The sequence below is a fragment of the Notechis scutatus genome, chromosome 3, assembly GCF_049901735.1.
Source record: "Notechis scutatus isolate UNSWTSFEM ecotype Mainland chromosome 3, rNotScu1.2, whole genome shotgun sequence".
Lineage (NCBI taxonomy): Eukaryota > Metazoa > Chordata > Lepidosauria > Squamata > Elapidae > Notechis > Notechis scutatus.
Genome location: NC_142011.1, coordinates 86,664,489 through 86,684,963, shown reverse-complemented (window position 1 = coordinate 86,684,963; position 20,475 = coordinate 86,664,489).

The following is a 20,475-nucleotide window of genomic DNA, read 5'->3' as shown; positions in this document are numbered from 1 at the left end:
GCAACTGAATGAAGTTGACTAGAGCTCCAAAAAGGTTAGTTCTCCTCCTGCAATATGGATGACAGGTGAGCTGAGCGAAGATGGCTAGTTCCCCAGGAAAAGGTGAGTTTAAGTCCTACAATTTCACACAAGAGCTGGTGATTGATATTGGACCTATAACAAAAGCTGATAATATTTATTTCTCCAACAGGCATCTTTAGTTCCTCTTTTTCAATACCCATGGCAGTGGCTCAGTGACTTGGGACTGATCATCAGGAAAAGGTGAGTTATACTCTTGGAGTAGAATGACTAGCAACTGAATGAAGTTGACTAGAGCTCCAAAAAAGGTTAGTTCTTCTCCTGCAATATGGATGACAGGTGAGCTGAGCGAAGATGGTTAGTTCCCCAGGAAAAGGTGAGTTTTATTCCTACAATACACAAAACAGGTGAATTTGTGATGTCAGACAAAGAACCAAGAAAGTGTAATTTTTGTTCCTGCAATAGGCATTTTGAGTTCTACTTCTGTTATATCAATTGAAATCGTTGAGTGACATCAGGGAGATCCCCAGGAAAAGGCGACTAACACTCCTGCAGTAGTGATGACAGGCGTTCTGAGCGACTATGGCTTGTTCCCCAGGAAAAGGTGAGCTATACTCCAGCAGTAGAGATGACAGGTAGCTGAAGGAAGTTGACTAGAGATCCAGGAAACGTACGTTCTACTCCCTTAATGTGAATGACAGACGTTCTGTACGACCATGGCTAGTTCCCCAGGAAAAGGTGAGTTTAAGTCCTACAATTTCGCACAAGAGCTGGAAATAGATATTGGAGCTATAACAATGAGCTGATCATATTTATTTCTGTAACAGGCATTTTGAGTTCCTCTTTTGCAATACCCATGGCAGTGGCTCAGTGACTTGGGACTGATCATCAGGAAAAGGTGAGATATACTCCAGGAGTTGAAATGGCAGGCAGCTGAGTGATCTTTACTAGATCTTCATGAAGAGGTAAGTTCTCCTCCCGTGATACTTATGAGTGACATTATGAGAAACCATGGCTAATTTCTAAGGAAAAGGAGAGTTCTTCACCTACAATAGATACAAGAGGTGACTTTGTGATGTCAGACGAATAGAGGTCCAGGAAAGGTAAATTCTCCTCCCATGATACTTATGAGTGGCATTTTGAGCGACCATGCCCAGGAAAAGGTGAGTTATATTCCAGAAGTAGAGACAACAGGCAGTTGAAGGAAGTTGACTAGAGCTCCAGGAAAGGTAAGTCCTCCTCCCGTGATACTTATGAGTGGCATTCTGAGTGACTATGGCTTGGTCCCCAGGAAAAGGTGAGTTATACCCAGCAGTAGAGATGACAGGCAGTTGTAGGAAGTTGACTAGAGCTGAAGGAAAGGTTAGTTCTCCTGCCGTGATACCTATGAGTGGCATTCTGAGCGACCATGGCTAGTTCTCCAAGAAAAGGTGAGTTATACTCCAGCAGTAGAGATGACAGGCAGCTGAAGGAAGTTGACTAGAGCTGCAGGAAAGGTAAGTTCTCCTCCCGTGATACCTATGAGTGGCATTCTAAGCGACCATGGCTAGTTCTCCAGGAAAAGGTGAGTTATACCCAGCAGTAGAGATGACAGGCAGTTGTAGGAAGTTGACTAGAGCTGAAGGAAAGTTTAGTTCTCCTCCCGTGATACTTATGAGTGGCATTCTGAGTGACTATGGCTAGTTCCCCAGGAAAAGGTGAGTTATACCCAGCAGTGATGACAGGCAGTTGAAGGAAGTTGACTAGAGCTCCAGGAAAGGTAAGTTCTCCTCCCGTGATACTTATGAGTGGCATTCTGAGTGACTATGGCTAGTTCCCCACGAAAAGGTGAGTTATACTCCAGCAGTAGAGATGACAGGCAGCTGAAGGAAGTTGACTAGAGATCCAGGAAAGGTAAGTTCTCCTCCCGTGATACTTATGAGTGGCATTCTGAGTGACTATGGCTAGTTCCCCACGAAAAGGTGAGTTATACTCCAGCAGTAGAGATGACAGGCAGCTGAAGGAAGTTGACAAGAGCTCCAGGAAAGGTAAGTTCTCCTCCCGTGATACTTATGAGTGGCATTCTGAGTGACTATGGCTAGTTCCCCACGAAAAGGTGAGTTATACTCCAGCAGTAGAGATGACAGGCAGTTGAAGGAAGTTGACAAGAGCTCCAGGAAAGGTAAGTTCTCCTCCCGTGATACTTATGAGTGGCATTCTGAGTGACTATGGCTAGTTCCCCAGGAAAAGGTGAGTTATACTCCAGCAGTAGAGATGACAGGCAGTTGAAGGAAGTTGACAAGAGCTCCAGGAAAGGTAAGTTCTCCTCCCGTGATACTTATGAGTGGCATTCTGAGTGACTATGGCTTGTTCCCCAGGAAAAGGTGAGTTATACTCCAGCAGTAGAGATGACAGGCAGTTGAAGGAAGTTGACAAGAGCTCCAGGAAAGGTAAGTTCTCCTCCCGTGATACTTATGAGTGGCATTCTGAGTGACTATGGCTAGTTCCCCAGGAAAAGGTGAGTTATACTCCAGCAGTAGAGATGACAGGCAGTTGAAGGAAGTTGACAAGAGCTCCAGGAAAGGTAAGTTCTCCTCCCGTGATACTTATGAGTGGCATTCTGAGCGACTATGGCTTGTTCCCCAGGAAAAGGTGAGTTATACTCCAGCAGTAGAGATGACAGGCAGTTGAAGGAAGTTGACAAGAGCTCCAGGAAAGGTAAGTTCTCCTCCGTGATACTTATGAGTGGCATTCTGAGCGACTATGGCTTGTTCCCCAGGAAAAGGTGAGTTATACTCCAGCAGTAGAGATGACAGGCAGTTGAAGGAAGTTGACAAGAGCTCCAGGAAAGGTAAGTTCTCCTCCCGTGATACTTATGAGTGGCATTCTGAGCGACTATGGCTTGTTCCCCAGGAAAAGGTGAGTTATACTCCAGCAGTAGAGATGACAGGCAGTTGAAGGAAGTTGACAAGAGCTCCAGGAAAGGTAAGTTCTCCTCCCGTGATACTTATGAGTGGCTTCTGAGCGACTATGGCTAGTTCCCCAGGAAAAGGTGAGTTATACTCCAGCAGTAGAGATGACAGGCAGCTGAAGGAAGTTGACAAGAGCTCCAGGAAAGGTAAGTTCTCCTCCCGTGATACTTATGAGTGGCATTCTGAGTGACTATGGCTTGTTCCCCAGGAAAAGGTGAGCTATACTCCAGCAGTAGAGATGACAGGCAGTTGAAGGAAATTGACAAGAGATCCAGGAAAGGTAAGTTCTCCTCCCGTGATACTTATGAGTGGTGTTCTGAGAGACCATGGCTTGTTCCTCAGGAAAAGGTGAGTTATACACCAGCAGTATAGACGACAGGCAGCTGAAGGAAGTTGACAAGAGCTCCAGGAAAGATAAGTTCTCCTCCTGCAATATGGATGACAGACATTCCGAGCAACCATGGCTAGTTCCCCAGGAAAAGGTGAGTTTAAGTCCTACAATTTCACGCAAGAGCTGGTGATTGATATTGGATCTATAACAAAAGCTGCTAATATTTATTTCTCCAACAGGCATTTTGAATTGCGCTTTGCAATTCACATGGCAGTGGCTCAGAGACTTGGGACTGATCATCAGGAAAAGGTGAGTTATACTCCTGGAGTAGAATGACTAGCAACTGAATGAAGTTGACTAGAGCTCCAAAAAAGGTTAGTTCTCCTCCTGCAATATGGATGACAGGTGAGCTGAGCGAAGATGGCTAGTTCCCCAGGAAAAGGTGAGTTTAAGTCCTACAATTTCACACAAGAGCTGGTGATTGATATTGGACCTATAACAAAAGCTGATAATATTTATTTCTCCAACAAGCATCTTTAGTTCCTCTTTTTTCAATACCCATGGCAGTGGCTCAGTGACTTGGGACTGATCATCAGGAAAAGGTGAGTTATACTCTTGAGTAGAATGACTAGCAACTGAATGAAGTTGACTAGAGCTCCAAAAAGGTTAGTTCTTCTCCTGCAATATGGATGACAGGTGAGCTGAGCGAAGATGGTTAGTTCCCCAGGAAAAGGTGAGTTTTATTCCTACAATACACAAAACAGGTGAATTTGTGATGTCAGACAAAGAACCAAGAAAGTGTAATTTTTGTTCCTGCAATAGGCATTTTGAGTTCTACTTCTGTTATATCAATTGAAATCGTTGAGTGACATCAGGAGATCCCCAGGAAAAGGCGACTAACACTCCTGCAGTAGTGATGACAGGCGTCTTCTGAGCGACTATGGCTTGTTCCCCAGGAAAGGTGAGGTATACTCCAGCAGTAGAGATGACAGGTAGCTGAAGGAAGTTGACTAGAGATCCAGGAAACGATGTTCTACTCCTTAATGTGAATGACAGACGTTCTGTACGACCATGGCTAGTTCCCCAGGAAAAGGTGAGTTTAAGTCCTACAATTTCGCACAAGAGCTGGAAATAGATATTGGAGCTATAATAATGAGCTGATCATATTTATTTCTGTAACAGGCATTTTGAGTTCCTCTTTGCAATACCCATGGCAGTGGCTCAGTGACTTGGGACTGATCATCAGGAAAAGGTGAGATATACTCCAGGAGTTGAAATGGCAGGCAGCTGAGTGATCTTTACTAGATCTTCATGAAGAGGTAAGTTCTCCTCCCGTGATACTTATGAGTGACATTATGAGAAACCATGGCTAATTTCTAAGGAAAAGGAGAGTTCTTCACCTACAATAGATACAAGAGGTGACTTTGTGATGTCAGACAAATAGAGGTCCAGGAAAGGTAAATTCTCCTCCCATGATACTTATGAGTGGCATTTTTGAGCGACCATGCCCAGGAAAAGGTGAGTTATATTCCAGAAGTAGAGACAACAGGCAGTTGAAGGAAGTTGACTAGAGCTCCAGGAAAGGTAAGTCCTCCTCCCGTGATACTTATGAGTGGCATTCTGAGTGACTATGGCTTGGTCCCCAGGAAAAGGTGAGTTATACCCAGCAGTAGAGATGACAGGCAGTTGTAGGAAGTTGACTAGAGCTGAAGGAAAGGTTAGTTCTCCTGCCGTGATACCTATGAGTGGCAATCTGAGCGACCATGGCTAGTTCTCCAGGAAAAGGTGAGTTATACTCCAGCAGTAGAGATGACAGGCAGCTGAAGGAAGTTGACTAGAGCTGCAGGAAAGGTAAGTTCTCCTCCTGTGATACCTATGAGTGGCATTCTGCGACCATGGCTAGTTCTCCAGGAAAAGGTGAGTTATACCCAGCAGTAGAAAGATGACAGGCAGTTGTAGGAAGTTGACTAGAGCTGAAGGAAAGTTTAGTTCTCCTCCCGTGATACTTATGAGTGGCATTCTGAGTGACTATGGCTAGTTCCCCAGAAAAAGGTGAGTTATACGCCAGCAGTAAAGATGACAGGCAGTTGAAGGAAGTTGACTAGAGCTCCAGGAAAGGTAAGTTCTCCTCCCGTGATACTTATGAGTGGCATTCTGAGTGACTATGGCTAGTTCCCCACGAAAAGGTGAGTTATACTCCAGCAGTAGAGATGACAGGCAGTTGTAGGAAGTTGACTAGAGCTGAAGGAAAGTTTAGTTCTCCTCCCGTGATACTTATGAGTGGCATTCTAAGTGACTATGGCTAGTTCCTCAGGAAAAGGTGAGTTATACTCCAGCAGTAAAGATGACAGGAAATTGAAGGAAGTTGGCAAGAGCTCCAGGAAAGGTAAATTCTCCTCCCGTGATACTTATGAGTGGCATTCTGAGTGACTATGGCTAGTTCCTCAGGAAAAGGTGAGTTATACTCCAGCAGTAGAGATGACAGGCAGTTGAAGGAAGTTGACAAGAGCTCCAAGGAAAGGTAAGTTTTCCTCCCGTGATACTTATGAGTGGCATTCTGAGTGACTATGGCTTGTTCCCCAGGAAAAGGTGAGTTATACTCCAGCAGTAGAGATGACAGGCAGCTGAAGGAAGTTGACAAGAGCTCCAGGAAAGGTAAGTTCTCCTCCCGTGATACTTATGAGTGGCATTCTGAGCGACCATGGCTAGTTCCCCAGGAAAAGGTGAGTTATACTCCAGCAGTAGAGATGACAGGCAGCTGAAGGAAGTTGACAAGAGCTCCAGGAAAGGTAAGTTCTCCTCCTGCAATATGGATGACAGACATTCCGAGCAACCATGGCTAGTTCCCCAGGAAAAGGTGAGTTTAAGTCCTACAATTTCACGCAAGAGCTGGTGATTGATATTGGATCTATAACAAAAGCTGATAATATTTATTTCTCCAACAGGCATTTTGAATTCCGCTTTTGCAATACCCATGGCAGTGGCTCAGAGACTTGGGACTGATCATCAGGAAAAGGTGAGTTATACTCTTGGAGTAGAATGACTAGCAACTGAATGAAGTTGACTAGAGCTCCAAAAAAGGTTAGTTCTTCTCCTGCAATATGGATGACAGGTGAGCTGAGCGAAGATGGTTAGTTCCCCAGGAAAAGGTGAGTTTTATTCCTACAATACACAAAACAGGTGAATTTGTGATGTCAGACAAAGAACCAAGAAAGTGTAATTTTTGTTCCTGCAATAGGCATTTTGAGTTCTACTTCTGTTATATCAATTGAAATCGTTGAGTGACATCAGGGAGATCCCCAGGAAAAGGCGACTAACACTCCTGCAGTAGTGATGACAGGCGTTCTGAGCGACTATGGCTTGTTCCCCAGGAAAAGGTGAGCTATACTCCAGCAGTAGAGATGACAGGTAGCTGAAGGAAGTTGACTAGAGATCCAGGAAACGTACGTTCTCTACCTCCCTTAATGTGAATGACAGACGTTCTGTATACGACTTATGATGGCATTTTGAGTGCCCAGGAAAAGGTGAGTTTAAGTCCTACAATTTAGCAGAAAGAGCTGGAAATAGATATTGGAGCTATAACAATGAGCTGATCATATTTATTTCTGTAACAGGCATTTTGAGTTCCTCTTTTGCAATACCCATGGCAGTGGCTCAGTGACTTGGGACTGATCATCAGGAAAAGGTGAGTTATACTCCAGCAGTTGAGATGGCAGGCAGCTGAGTGATCTTGACTAGATCTTCAGGAAGAGGTAAGTTCTCCTCCCGTATATGATACTTATGAGTGGCATTATGAGAAACCATGGCTAATTTCTCCAGGAAAAGGTGAGTTCTTCACCTTACAATAGATGGTTGTTCCCACAAGAGGTTACTTTGTGATGTCAGACTTGAATAGAGGTCCAGGAAAGGTAAATTCTCCTCCCATGATACTTATGAGTGGCATTTTGAGCGACCATGGCTAGTTCCCAGGAAAAGGTGAGTTATATTCCAGAAGTAGAGACAACAGGCAGTTGAAGGAAGTTGACTAGAGCTCCAGGAAAGGTAAGTCCTCCTCCTGTGATACTTATGAGTGGCATTCTGAGTGACTATGGCTTGGTCCCCAGGAAAAGGCGAGTTATACTCCAGCAGTAGAGATGACAGGCAGCTGAAGGAAGTTGACTAGAGCTCCAGGAAAGGTAAGTTCTCCTCCTGCAATATGGATGACAGACGTTCCGAGCGACCATGGCTAGTTCCCCAGGAAAAGGTGAGTTTAAGTCCTACAATTTCACATCAGAGCTGGTTATTGATATTGTTCCTATAACAAAAGCTCATAATATTTATTTCTCCAACAGGCATTTTGAGTTCCTCTTTTGCAATACCCATGGCAATGGCTCAGTGACTTGGGACATCAGGAAAAGGTGAGTTATACTCCAGGAGTTGAAATGGCAGGCAGCTGAGTGATCTTTACTAGATCTTCAGGAAGAGGTGAGTTCTCCTTTCGTGATACTTATGAGTGGCATTTTGAGCGACCATGCCCAGGAAAAGGTGAGTTATCTTCCAGAAGTAGAGACGACAGGCAGTTGAAGGAAGTTGACTAGAGCTCCAAGAAAGTTAAGTTCTCCCTGTGATACTTATGAGTGGCATTTTGAGCGACCATGCCCAGGAAAAGGTGAGTTATCTTCCAGCAGTAGAGACGACAGGCAGCTGAAGGAAGTTGACTAGAGCTCCAGGAAAGGTAAGTTCTCCTCCCGTGATACTTATGAGTGGCATTCTGAGCGACTATGGCTAGTTCCCCAGGAAAAGGTGAGTTATACTCCAGCAGTAGAGATGACAGGCAGCTGAAGGAAGTTGACTAGAGCTCCAGGAAAGGTAAGTTCTCCTCCTGCAATACTTATGGATGACATTCTGAGCGACTATGGCTTGTTCCCCAGGAAAAGGTGAGTTTACTCCTACAAGATGACAGGCAGCAAGACTGGTCCAGGATTGATAAGTTGGACCTATAACATTCTGAGCTGATAATATTTCCCGATTTATCTCCAGCAGTAAGATGACAGGCATTTTGAGTCCAGGAAAGTTTCTCCTCCCGTGATACTTATGGCAGTGGCATTCTAGTGACTTGGGACTGATTCATCAGGAAAAGGTGAGTTATACTCCAGCAGTAGAGATGACAGGCAGCTGAAGGAAGTTGACTAGAGCTCCAGGAAAGGTTAGTTCTTCTCCGTGCAATAGGGATGACAGGTGAGCTGAGCGAAGATGGCTAGTTCCCAGGAAAAGGTGAGTTTACTCCAGCAGTAGAGATGACAGGCAGCTGAAGGAGGTGAATTTGTGATGTCAGACAAAGAATCAAGAAAGTGTAATTTTGTTCCTGACAATATAGGCATTTTGGAGTTCTCTCTGATACTATGAGTGGCATTCTAGTGACTTGGCTAGTTCCCCAGAAAAGGTGAGTATACTCCAGCAGTAGAGAACAGGCAGTTGTAGGTTGTTCTCCTGCTGATACTGTGAGTGGCATTCTGAGGACTATGGCTAGTTCCCCAGGAAAAGGTGAGTTATACTCCTGCAGTAGAGATGACAGGCAGTTGAAGGAAGTTGACAAGAGCTCCAGGAAAGGTAATTCTCCTCCCTGATACTTATGAGTGGCATTCTGAGAGACTATGGCTAGTTCCCCAGGAAAAGGTGAGTTATACTCCAGCAGTAGAGATGACAGAAGAAGTTGAAGGAAAGTTGACAGCAAGAGCTCCAGGAAAGGTAAGTTCTCCTCCCGTGATACTTATGAGTGGCATTCTGAGCGACTATGGCTGTTCCCCACGAAAAGGTGAGTTATACTCCAGCAGTAGAGGTGACAGGCAGCTGAAGGAAGTTGACTAGAGGTCCAGGAAAGGTAAGTTCTCCTCCTGCAATATGGATGACAGATGTTCCGAGCGACCATGGCTAGTTCCCCAGGAAAAGGTGAGTTATACGCCAGCAGTAAGGATGACGGGCAGTTGAAGGATGTTGACAAGAGCTCCAGGAAAGGTAAGTTGTCCTCCTGCAATATGGATGACAGACGTTCCGAGCGACCATGGCTAGTTCCCCAGGAAAAGGTGAGTTTAAGTCCTACAATTTCGCACAAGAGCTGGAAATAGATATTGGATCTATAACAAAGAGCTGATCATATTTATTTCTGCAACAGGCGTTTTGAGTTCCTCTTTTGCAATACCCATGCCAGTGGCTGAGTGACTTTGGACTGATCATCAGGAAAAGGTGAGTTATACTCCTGGAGTTGAAATGGCAGGAAGCTGAGTGATCTTTACTAGATCTTCAGGAAGAGGTAAGTTCTCCTCCCGTGATACTTATGAGTGACATTATGAGGAACCATGGCTAGTTTCTAAGGAAAAGGAGAGTTCTTCACCTACAATAGATACAACAGGTGACTTTGTGATGTCAGACGAATAACCAAGAAAGTGTAATTGTTGTTCCTGCAATAGGCATTTTGAGTTCTACTTCTGTTATTTCAATGGAAAAGGTGAGTTATACTCCAGCAGTTATAGGTAGAGACGACAGGCAGCTGAAGGAAGTTGACTAAGAGCTCCAGGAAAGATAAGTTCTCCTCCTGCAATATGGATGACAGACATTCCGAGCAACCATGGCTAGTTCCCCAGGAAAAGGTGAGTTTAAGTCCTACAATTTCACACAAGAGCTGGAAATAGATATTGGATCTATAACAAAGAGCTGATAATATTTATTTCTCCAACAGGCATTTTGAGTTCCTCTTATGCAATACCCATGCCAGTGGCTGAGTGACTGTGGACATCAGCAGGAAAAGGTGAGTTATACTCCAGCAATAGAGATGACAGGAAGCTCAGTGATCTTGACTACAGCTTCAGGAAGAGGTAAGTTCTCCTCACGGGATATGGATAACTGGCATTCTGAGCGACCATGCCTAGTTCCCCAGGAAAAGGTGAGTCCTTCTCCTACAATATTCACAACTGATGCCTTTCTGATGCCAGAATGATAACCAAGAAAGTGAAATTTTTATTCCTGCTATAGGCATTTTGAGTTCTACTTCTTTTATTTCAATGGAAATGGTTGAGTGACATCGGGGAGATCACCAGGAAAAGGCGAGTTATACTCCAGCAGTAGAGACGACAGGCAGCTGAAGGAAGTTGACTAGAGCTCCAGGAAAGGTAAGTTCTCCTCCTGCAATATGGATGACAGACGTTCCGAGTGACCATGGCTATTTCCCCAGGAAAAGGTGAATTTAAATCCTACAATTTCACACAAGAGCTGGTGATTGATATTGGACCTATAACAAAAGCTGATAATATTTATTTCTCCAACAGGCATTTTGAGTTCCTCTTTTTCAATACCCATGGCAGTGGCTCAGTGACTTGGGACTGATCATCAGGAAAAGGTGAGTTATACTCTTGGAGTAGAATGACTAGCAACTGAATGAAGTTGACTAGAGCTCCAAAAATGGTTAGTTCTTCTCCTGCAATAGGGATGACAGGTGAGCTGAGCGAAGATGGCTAGTTCCCCAGGAAAAGGTGAGTTTTACTCCTACAATACGCAAAACAGGTGACTTTGTGATGTTAGACAAAGAATCAAGAAAGTGTAATTTTTGTTCCTGCCATAGGCATTTTGAGTTCTACTTCTGTTATATCAATTGAAATCGTTGAGTGACATCAGGGAGATCCCCAGGAAAAGGCGACTAACACTCCTGCAGTAGTGATGACAGGCGTTCTGAGCGACTATGGCTTGTTCCCCAGGAAAAGGTGAGCTATACTCCAGCAGTAGAGATGACAGGTAGCTGAAGGAAGTTGACTAGAGATCCAGGAAAGGTAAGTTCTACTCCCGCAATGTGAATGACAGACGTTCTGTACGACCATGGCTAGTTCCCCAAGAAAAGGTGAGTTTAAGTCCTACAATTTCGCACAAGAGCTGGAAATAGATATTGGATCTATAACAAAGAGCTGATCATATTTATTTCTACAACAGGCATTTTGAGTTCCTCTTTTGCAATACCCATGGCAGTGGCTCAGTGACTTGGGACTGATCATCAGGAAAAGGTGAGATATACTCCAGGAGTTGAAATGGCAGGCAGCTGAGTGATCTTTACTAGATCTTCATGAAGAGGTAAGTTCTCCTCCCGTGATACTTATGAGTGACATTATGAGAAACCATGGCTAATTTTTAAGGAAAAGGAGAGTTGTTCACCTACAATAGATAAAACAGGTGACTTTGTGATGTCAGACGAATAGAGGTCCAGGAAAGGTAAATTCTCCTCCCATGATACTTATGAGTGGTATTTTGAGTGACTATGGCTTGGTCCCCAGGAAAAGGTGAGTTATACTCCCTCAGTGGAGATGACAGGCAGTTGTAGGAAGTTGACTAGAGCTGCAGGAAAGGTAAGTTCTCCTCCCGTGATACCTATGAGTGGCATTCTGAGCGACCATGGCTAGTTCCCCAGGAAAAGGTGAGTTATACTCCAGCCGTAGAGATGACAGGCAGTTGAAGGAAGTTGACAAGAGCTCCAGGAAAGGTTAGTTCTCGTCCCGTGATACTTATCAGTGGCATTTTGAGAAACAATGGCTGGTTCCCCAGGAAAAGGTGAGTTATACTCCAGCAGTAGAGATGACAGGCAGTTGAAGGAAGTTGACAAGAGCTCCAGGAAAGGTAAGTTCTCCTCCCGTGATACTTATGAGTGGCGTTCTGAGTGACTATGGCTAGTTCCCCACAAAAAGGTGAGTTATACTCCAGCAGTAGATGTTATGGCTCCCCCTTCAAAGTTCAAACAACACAAAACCAAAAGCAGCCGTTCCAAAACTTAAGTCCAAAAGAAAGGAGTTTAACAAGATAAACTGTCATCAATTATATACATGCCCTGTTCAGCAAAAACAGTTCTGGCACAAATCCTCAAAGCTCCGAGCCTCTGCTGTAAACCTCGTCATGCAAACAGACACTTTGTTCCTGACAATCTTTCCTCCCACAGCTGTGTCTTTTTATAGTCATTGAGGCAACGTACTAATTACTGAGTTTGCCTCCGTAAAACACCTAGATGGGCGTGTCAATCTCCCTAAATCAACGTCTGGCTTGATGCCTCCCCACAGCTTGACGTTTTAGCCTCCTTCTAGTTCTGGCATCAAGCCACGATCTGTCCGTTTCTTCGCTCGATTCTTCTGACTCATGTTGTGCTTCAATTTCAGGCATGAATGAGGTCGAGGGTTCAGGCAAAGAATGTCTGTGTGATAACCTCTCATCCCCCTGGCTCACATCTGTGTCTACTAACAATTCAGACTCCAAATTCTCAGCAGGCTCCAGCCTTTCATCCTCAGAGTCATCAGAATCAAAACTTGCAGCAGGATCCTTTCAGTCACAACACTATCCCTCACCGCAGGGCCCTTCCCCCGAGTCTGACGATCAGTATGTGGTTTTGACGGAAATTGTGCGTGATATGTGCGAATAAGATCTGGGGCATTCACCTTGGATACATCCTGCCAAGAGCGAATCTCCGTTTCATTTTCCAGTCTTCCCACAAAGTACTGGAATCGTCCCTTTAGCCATCTTGAATCATAGATTCCAATCACTGTAGTATCTGTAACAGTTTCAGTGCGGAGCCTAGATGGAGAACCTGTATCTTCCGGAGAACGGAGAGTACACGATGGAGTGTCAGGTACCAACAGAGAGCGATGAAAAACAGGGTGGATGCGCATGGAGCGCGGCAAAGTGAGTCGATAAGCCACCGGATTAATAACTGCCTCGATAGGGAAAGGACCAATAAAACGATGATCCAATTTCCTAATCGGACGATCAACCCGAAGATGTTTCGTTGACAACCACACCTTGTCTCCCACAGCCAATGGAGGCGTCGCTCGACGTGAGGTCGAGGGTTCAGGCAAAGAATGTCTGTGTGATAACCTCTCATCCCCCTGGCTCACATCTGTGTCTACTAACAATTCAGACTCCAAATTCTCAGCAGGCTCCAGCCTTTCATCCTCAGAGTCATCAGAATCAAAACTTACAGCAGGATCGATCCTTTCAGTCACAACACTATCCCTCACCGCAGGGCCCTTCCCCCGAGTCTGACGATCAGGATGTGGTTTTGACGGAAATTGTTTGTGATATGTGCGAATAAGATCTGGGGCATGCACCTTGGATACATCCTGCCAAGAGTGAATCTCCGTTTCATTTTCCAGTCTTCCCACAAAGTACTGGAATCGTCCCTTTAGCCATCTTGAATCATAGATTCCAATCACTGTAGTATCTGTAACAGTTTCAGTGCGGAGCCTAGATGGAGAACCTGTATCTTCCGGAGAACGGAGAGTACACGATGAAGTGTCAGGTACCAACAGAGAGCGATGAAAAACAGGGTGGATGCGCATGGAGCGCGGCAAAGTGAGTCGATAAGCCACTGGATTAATAACTGCCTCGATAGGGAAAGAACCAATAAAACGATGATCCAATTTCCTAATCGGACGATCGACCCGAAGATGTTTCGTTGACAACCACACCTTGTCTCCCACAGCCAATGGAGGCGTTGCCCGACGTGAACGATCAGCGAAACGCTTATAATCAGCTTTCGCTCGTTCTAATTGTCTAGAAATTAATTGATGCACCGCATATAACTCCGACAAAAAATCTCGTGCCTCTGGAACTGGAGAATCCGCGATTGACAGGTGGAAAAACCTCGGATGATAACCCACATTGGCATAAAAAGGTGTCATGTGGGTGGAGGTGTGCCAAGAATTGTTAAAGGCAAACTCTGCCAATGGAAGATAGTTCACCCAGTCATTTTGTCGTTGATTGACAAAACACCTGAGGTATTGGGCAAGGATGCCAATGACCTTCTCAGTCCCGCCATCGGTTTCCGGATGATGTGCCGACGCTAAACATACTTGTACTCGTAGAGCGTTCATTAGGCTTTTCCAGAATTGAGCGGTGAACTGAACACCGCGATCTGAAACAACTCTATCTGGTAAGCCATGTAAACGGAATACGTGTTGTATGAAAAGCCAGGCAGTAACATGAGCCGAGGGTAATCTTCTACACGGGATGAAATGGGCCATCTTAGTGAGCATGTCAACCACCACTAGCACTGTCGTACAACCCGACGAAAGGGGTAAGTGCGTTAGAAAGTCCATGGAGATCGCTCCCCATGGTCTGCTCGGAGTCGGCAGTGGTTGAAGAAGTCCAGGAGGCGCACCCGATGCCGCTTTTGCTTGTCGACACTGTATACAAGAAGCGACATAAGAAGACACATCGTGTCGAACCCGAGGCCACCAAAAAGTCCGGGTGACCAAGTGCAGGGTTTTGTGAAAACCAAAATGACCAGCAGCTGGATTGTCATGACATTGTGTCATGATGAGGGCTCTAAGCATCCTGTTGGGTACATACAACAAGTCTCGATGTCGTAACAAGCCCTCTTCAAAGGACCATGGGGAATCAGGTCCGACTTCTTCCCTTCTCTGCTGCGTCCACAGGTCTAATCGTTGCGCCTCTCGTATGCGAGCCCGCAAGTCTACAGGATCTTGCAGTACGGCCAAGGATTCTGTTGGTAACACAGTTCGTAGAGGAAGAGGATCCTCAGGACTGATATACTCGGGCTTCCGAGACAACGCGTCGGCTCTCCGATTCTGTCCACTTGGAACATAAGTAACGGAGAAATTGAACCTGGCAAAAAACAACGACCATCGAATCTGGCGTTGGTTCAATTTCTTAGCTGTGGTCAAATGTTCCAAGTTTCGATGATCCGTCCGAACCTCTACCTTGTGCCGAGCCCCCTCTAAATGATGTCTCCAGGTCTCAAAGGCAGCCTTAATGGCCAACAACTCCTTTTCCCAGATGGTGTAGTTGCACTCTGAAGCTGTGAGCTTTCTAGAATAGTATGCGCATGGGAAAAGGGGCGCGCCATCTTTCGATGCTTGTAACAATACCGCTCCGATAGCGACATTAGAGGCATCGGTCTCGACCACAAATGGACGATTCGGATCAGGATGCCTCAATATCGGCTCAGCTACAAACGCTTTCTTCAAAATGTCAAAAGCCTGCTGTTGCGGGGGCCCCCACACAAACGGGACCTTCTTACGGAGGAGCTGAGTTACGGGGTCCATTACTTTAGCAAAGTCCGGGATAAAAGTCCGATAGTAGTTGGCGAATCCCAACAGACGTTGTACGTCCTTGACTCGACGAGGGGCTTCCCAACTACACATTGCTTCAACCTTTTTAGGGTCCATAGCAATGCCCTCGGGAGAAATGATGTGCCCTAAAAACTCTATCGACGACTGAAAAAAGAAACACTTCTCCAGTTTCGCGTAGAGTTTATGCTCCCGAAGACGCTGAAATACTTGACGAACCTGCTGAAGGTGGTGATCTTTGGACCGGGAGTAAATTAAAATGTCGTCCAAATACACCATGACAAACCTATCCAGCATGTCCCGGAAAATATCGTTCATTAGGTGCTGGAATACAGCAGGAGTGTTGGTCAGACCAAATGGCATGACGGTGTACTCGAAATGACCATAACGAGTGCCAAACGCCGTCTTCCACTCATCCCCTTTGCGCATCCGAACCAGGTTGTAGGCCCCACGCAGATCTAGTTTAGTGAAGATAGTAGCCTCCCGCAACCGCTCCATCAATTCCGGAATGAGCGGCAAGGGATAGCTATTCCTCACGGTGATAGAGTTCAGGCGTCGATAATCACAACAGAGACGAAGTTCTCCCGACTTCTTCTTAACAAAAAGAACGGGCGCCGAAAGAGGGGACGAGGAGGGTCGAATAAATCCCCGAGCTAAGTTTTTATCTAAAAACTCTCGAGTGTAACCAACTCGGGCTCCGACATAGAATATAACCTCCCTTTGGGTAATGGAGTGCCCGGTATCAGGTCCACAGGACAATCATAGGTACGATGTGGCGGTAATCGGTCTGCCTCCTGTTCGCTGAAAACATCGGAAAAATCTGACAGCTCCGAAGGAATGGAGACAGCAGGAGCGGCGATATCTTGGCTGGCGCAGACATGCCTCAGGTGTTCCACACATTGTAGGCTTGGAAACGAAATGGCGTTCTGCGCCCAAGCCACCAACGGATCCTGCAAACGCAGCCAGGATACTCCGAGCACCAAAGGGAGATGGAGGTTCGAGGTGACATAAAAACTGATCGCTCCTCATGATCCCCAATGACCATACGCACTGGCTGAGTTGCTAGCGAATGGGTCCCGACTTGAGTTCTCGCCCATCTACGGTTTCCACCTTAATGGGGGGATTCACAGGAATCAAAGGAATTCCAAAATGTTCAACAAAAGCACAGTCCATAAAGCTGGTTGTAGCCCCTGAATCCACCAGCGCAACGGCGGGAATTCCCTCCTTCTGGGACTGCAGAAATATACGAGTGTCCAAAAGTAAATGCCGAGGAGGGCCAGGATTTACTTCGGCAATTTGGGATGGGGGTGTAGAACGTGCCCGACCTAGGGTTTCCCCGAGGTCGGGCCTACAACATTTCCCGACGGGCCAGGAGTGGTTTCGGGCACAGGTCTGCGAGTCCCTCTCCGATTGCAGGAATTTGCAAAATGTCCCGGACCCCCGCAGTAAAGGCACAAGCCTTACTGGAACCTTCTCGAACGTTCTCGCGCCGTTAAACGAGGGCAGAGTGCACCTATCTCCATCAGCTCCTCAGCCTGAACCATGGGTTGGAAAATTCTTGGTGGCATGATGCGTGCGCGAGAAAACACAGGTGGTTCCACAACGGGCCGTTTGCTCCCACGTTGCTGTAAACGAGCTTCAATATGTAAGCACTGAACTATCAATGCATCCAAAGTTGAAGCCCGCTCTGCATGGACTAGCTCATCCTTGATGGCATCAGACAAGCCTTCCTGGAATGCAGCCATATGAGCCGGTTCGTTCCAGTTAGAGTCCATACACAGCAAACAAAATTCTGCCACGTATTCCTGTAGTGAACGTTTCCCCTGCTTAATATCCATTAGCCGTCTGTCCACAGTTTGTACCTTAATTGGATCCTCAAACATCACCCTCATTTGTTGGAGGAAACCCTGGAAATTGTTCAATAACGGGCTATCTTGGACTAACAAGGGAGTAGCCCAATTGGCAGCCTGCCCAGTTAATAAGCTAATCCTAAAGCCTACTTTATTCCGGTCGGTTGGAAAGTCTTCAGGTCTCAGAGAGATAAACAATTGGCATTGACCCATAAATGCCAGGAACCTGTCCATTTGCCCAGAAAATTTCTCTGGCATGGATACTGGGCTTTTCCTCACAGGAGGGGCAGGGGAAGCAGCAGCAGTGCTTGGTAAGCTGGAAACATAATTCAGCAATTGTGTTACCTGATTTTGAAGTGTCACGTTACTTTGCAAAAGCTGAGTTATTTGTTGTTGCTGTTGCTCTACCAAACGCTGCAGTTGATTTGAATCCATCTTGCTTCAAAGATGGTTTGTTTATGGTCAGGAACAAAAATGTTATGGATCCCCCTTCAAAGTTCAAACAACACAAAACCAAAAGCAGCCGTTCCAAAACTTAAGTCCAAAAGAAAGGAGTTTAACAAGATAACGACTGTCATCAATTATATACATGCCCTGTTCAGCAAAAACAGTTCTGGCACAAATCCTCAAAGCTCCGAGCCTCTGCTGTAAACCTCGTCACGCAAACAGACACTTTGTTCCTGACAATCTTTCCTCCCACAGCTGTGTCTTTTTATAGTCCTTGAGGCAACGTACTAATTACTGAGTTTGCCTCCGTAAAACACCTAGATGGGCGTGTCAATCTCCCTAAATCAACGTCTGGCTTGATGCCTCCCCACAGCTTGACGTTTTAGCCTCCTTCTAGTTCTGGCATCAAGCCACGATCTGTCCGTTTCTTCACTCGATTCTTCTGACTCATGTTGTGCTTCAATTTCAGGCATGAATGAGGTCGAGGGTTCAGGCAAAGAATGTCTGTGTGATAACCTCTCATCCCCCTGGCTCACATCTGTGTCTACTAACAATTCAGACTCCAAATTCTCAGCAGGCTCCAGCCTTTCATCCTCAGAGTCATCAGAATCAAAACTTACAGCAGGATCGATCCTTTCAGTCACAACACTATCCCTCACCGCAGGGCCCTTCCCCGAGTCTGACGATCAGGATGTGGTTTTGATGGAAATTGTGCGTGATATGTGCGAATAAGATCTGGGGCATTCACCTTGGATGCATCCTGCCAAGAGCGAATCTCCGTTTCATTTTCCAGTCTTCCCACAAAGTACTGGAATCGTCCCTTTAGCCATCTTGAACCATAGATTCCAATCACTGTAGTATCTGTAACAGTTTCAGTGCGGAGCCTAGATGGAGAACCTGTATCTTCCGGAGAACGGAGAGTACACGATGGAGTGTCAGGTACCAACAGAGAGCGATGAAAAACAGGGTGGATGCGCATGGAACGCGGCAAAGTGAGTCGATAAGCCACCGGATTAATAACTGCCTCGATAGGGAAAGGACCAATAAAACGATGATCCAATTTCCTAATTGGACGATCAACCCAAGATGTTTCGTTGACAACCACACCTTGTCTCCCACAGCCAATGGAGGCGCCGCTCGACGTGAGGTCGAGGGTTCAGGCAAAGAATGTCTGTGTGATAACCTCTCATCCCCTGGCTCACATCTGTGTCTACTAACAATTCAGACTCCAAATTCTCAGCAGGCTCCAGCCTTTCATCCTCAGAGTCATCAGAATCAAAACTTACAGCAGGATCGATCCTTTCAGTCACAACAAGTACAGATGACAGGCAGTTGAAGGAAGTTGACAAGAGCTCCAGGAAAGGTAAGTTCTCCTCCCGTGATACTTATGAGTGGCATTCTGAGCGACTATGGCTAGTTCCCCAGGAAAAGGTGAGTTATACTCCAGCAGTAAAGATGACAGGCAGTTGAAGGAAGTTGACAAGAGCTCCAGGAAAGGTAAGTTCTCCTCCCGTGATACTTATGAGTGGCATTCTGAGCGACTATGGCTAGTTCCCAGGAAAAGGTGAGTTATACTCCAGCAGTAGAGATGACAGGCAGTTGAAGGAAATTGACAAGAGATCCAGGAAAGGTAAGTTCTCCTCCCGTGATACTTATGAGTGGCATTCTGAGTGACTATGGCTAGTTCCCCAAGAAAAGGGGAGTTATACTCCAGCAGTAAAGATGACAGGTAGCTGAAGGAAGTTGACAAGAGCTCCAGGAAAGGTAAGTTGTCCTCCTGCAATATGGATGACAGACGTTCCGAGCGACTATGGCTAGTTCCCCAGGAAAAGGTGAGTTTAAGTCCTACAATTTCACACAAGAGCTGGAAATACATGTTGGATCTATAACAAAGGGCTGATCATATTTTTTTCTGCAACAGGCATTTTGAGTTCCTCTTTTGCAATACCCATGCCAGTGGCTGAGTGACTTTGGACTCATCATCAGAAAAAGGTGAGTTATACTCCTGGAGTTGAAATGGCAGGCAGCTGAGTGATCTTTACTAGATCTTCAGGAAGAGGTAAGTTCTCCTCCCGTGATACTTATGAGTGACATTATGAGAAACCATGGCTAGTTCCCCAGGAAAAGGGTGAGTTATACTCCAGCAGTAGAGACGATAGGCAGCTGAAGGAAGTTGACTAGAGATCCAGGAAAGGTAAGTTCTCCTCCTGCAATATGGATGACAGGTGAGCTGAGCGAAGATGGCGAGTTCCCCAGGAAAGGTGAGTTTTACTCCTACAATACGCAAAACAGGTGATTTTGTGATGTCAGACGAAGAACCAAGAAAGTGTAATTTTTGTTCCTGCAATAGGCATTTTGAGTTCTACTTCTGTTATATCAATTGAAATCGTTGAGTGACATCAGGACCATGAGATCCCCAGGAAAAGGCAACTAACACTCCTGCAGAAAGTGATGACAGGCGTTCTGAGTGACTATGGCTTGTTCCCCAGGAAAAAGTGAGTTATACTCCAGCAGTAGAGATGACAGGCAGCTAAAAGAAGTTGACTAGAGCTCCAGGAAAGGTAAGTTCTCCTCCAAATGGAGACAGGTGATATGGCCTTATGAGTGGCATTCTGAGCGAACATGGCTAGTCATGTCAGGAAAAGGTGAGTTATACGCCAGCAATAGAGAGTTCGACAGGCAGCTGAAGGAAGTTGACTAGAGCTCCAGGAAAGGTAAGTTCTCCTCCCGTGATACTTATGAGTGGCATTCTGAGCGACTATGGCTAGTTCCCCAGGAAAAGGTGA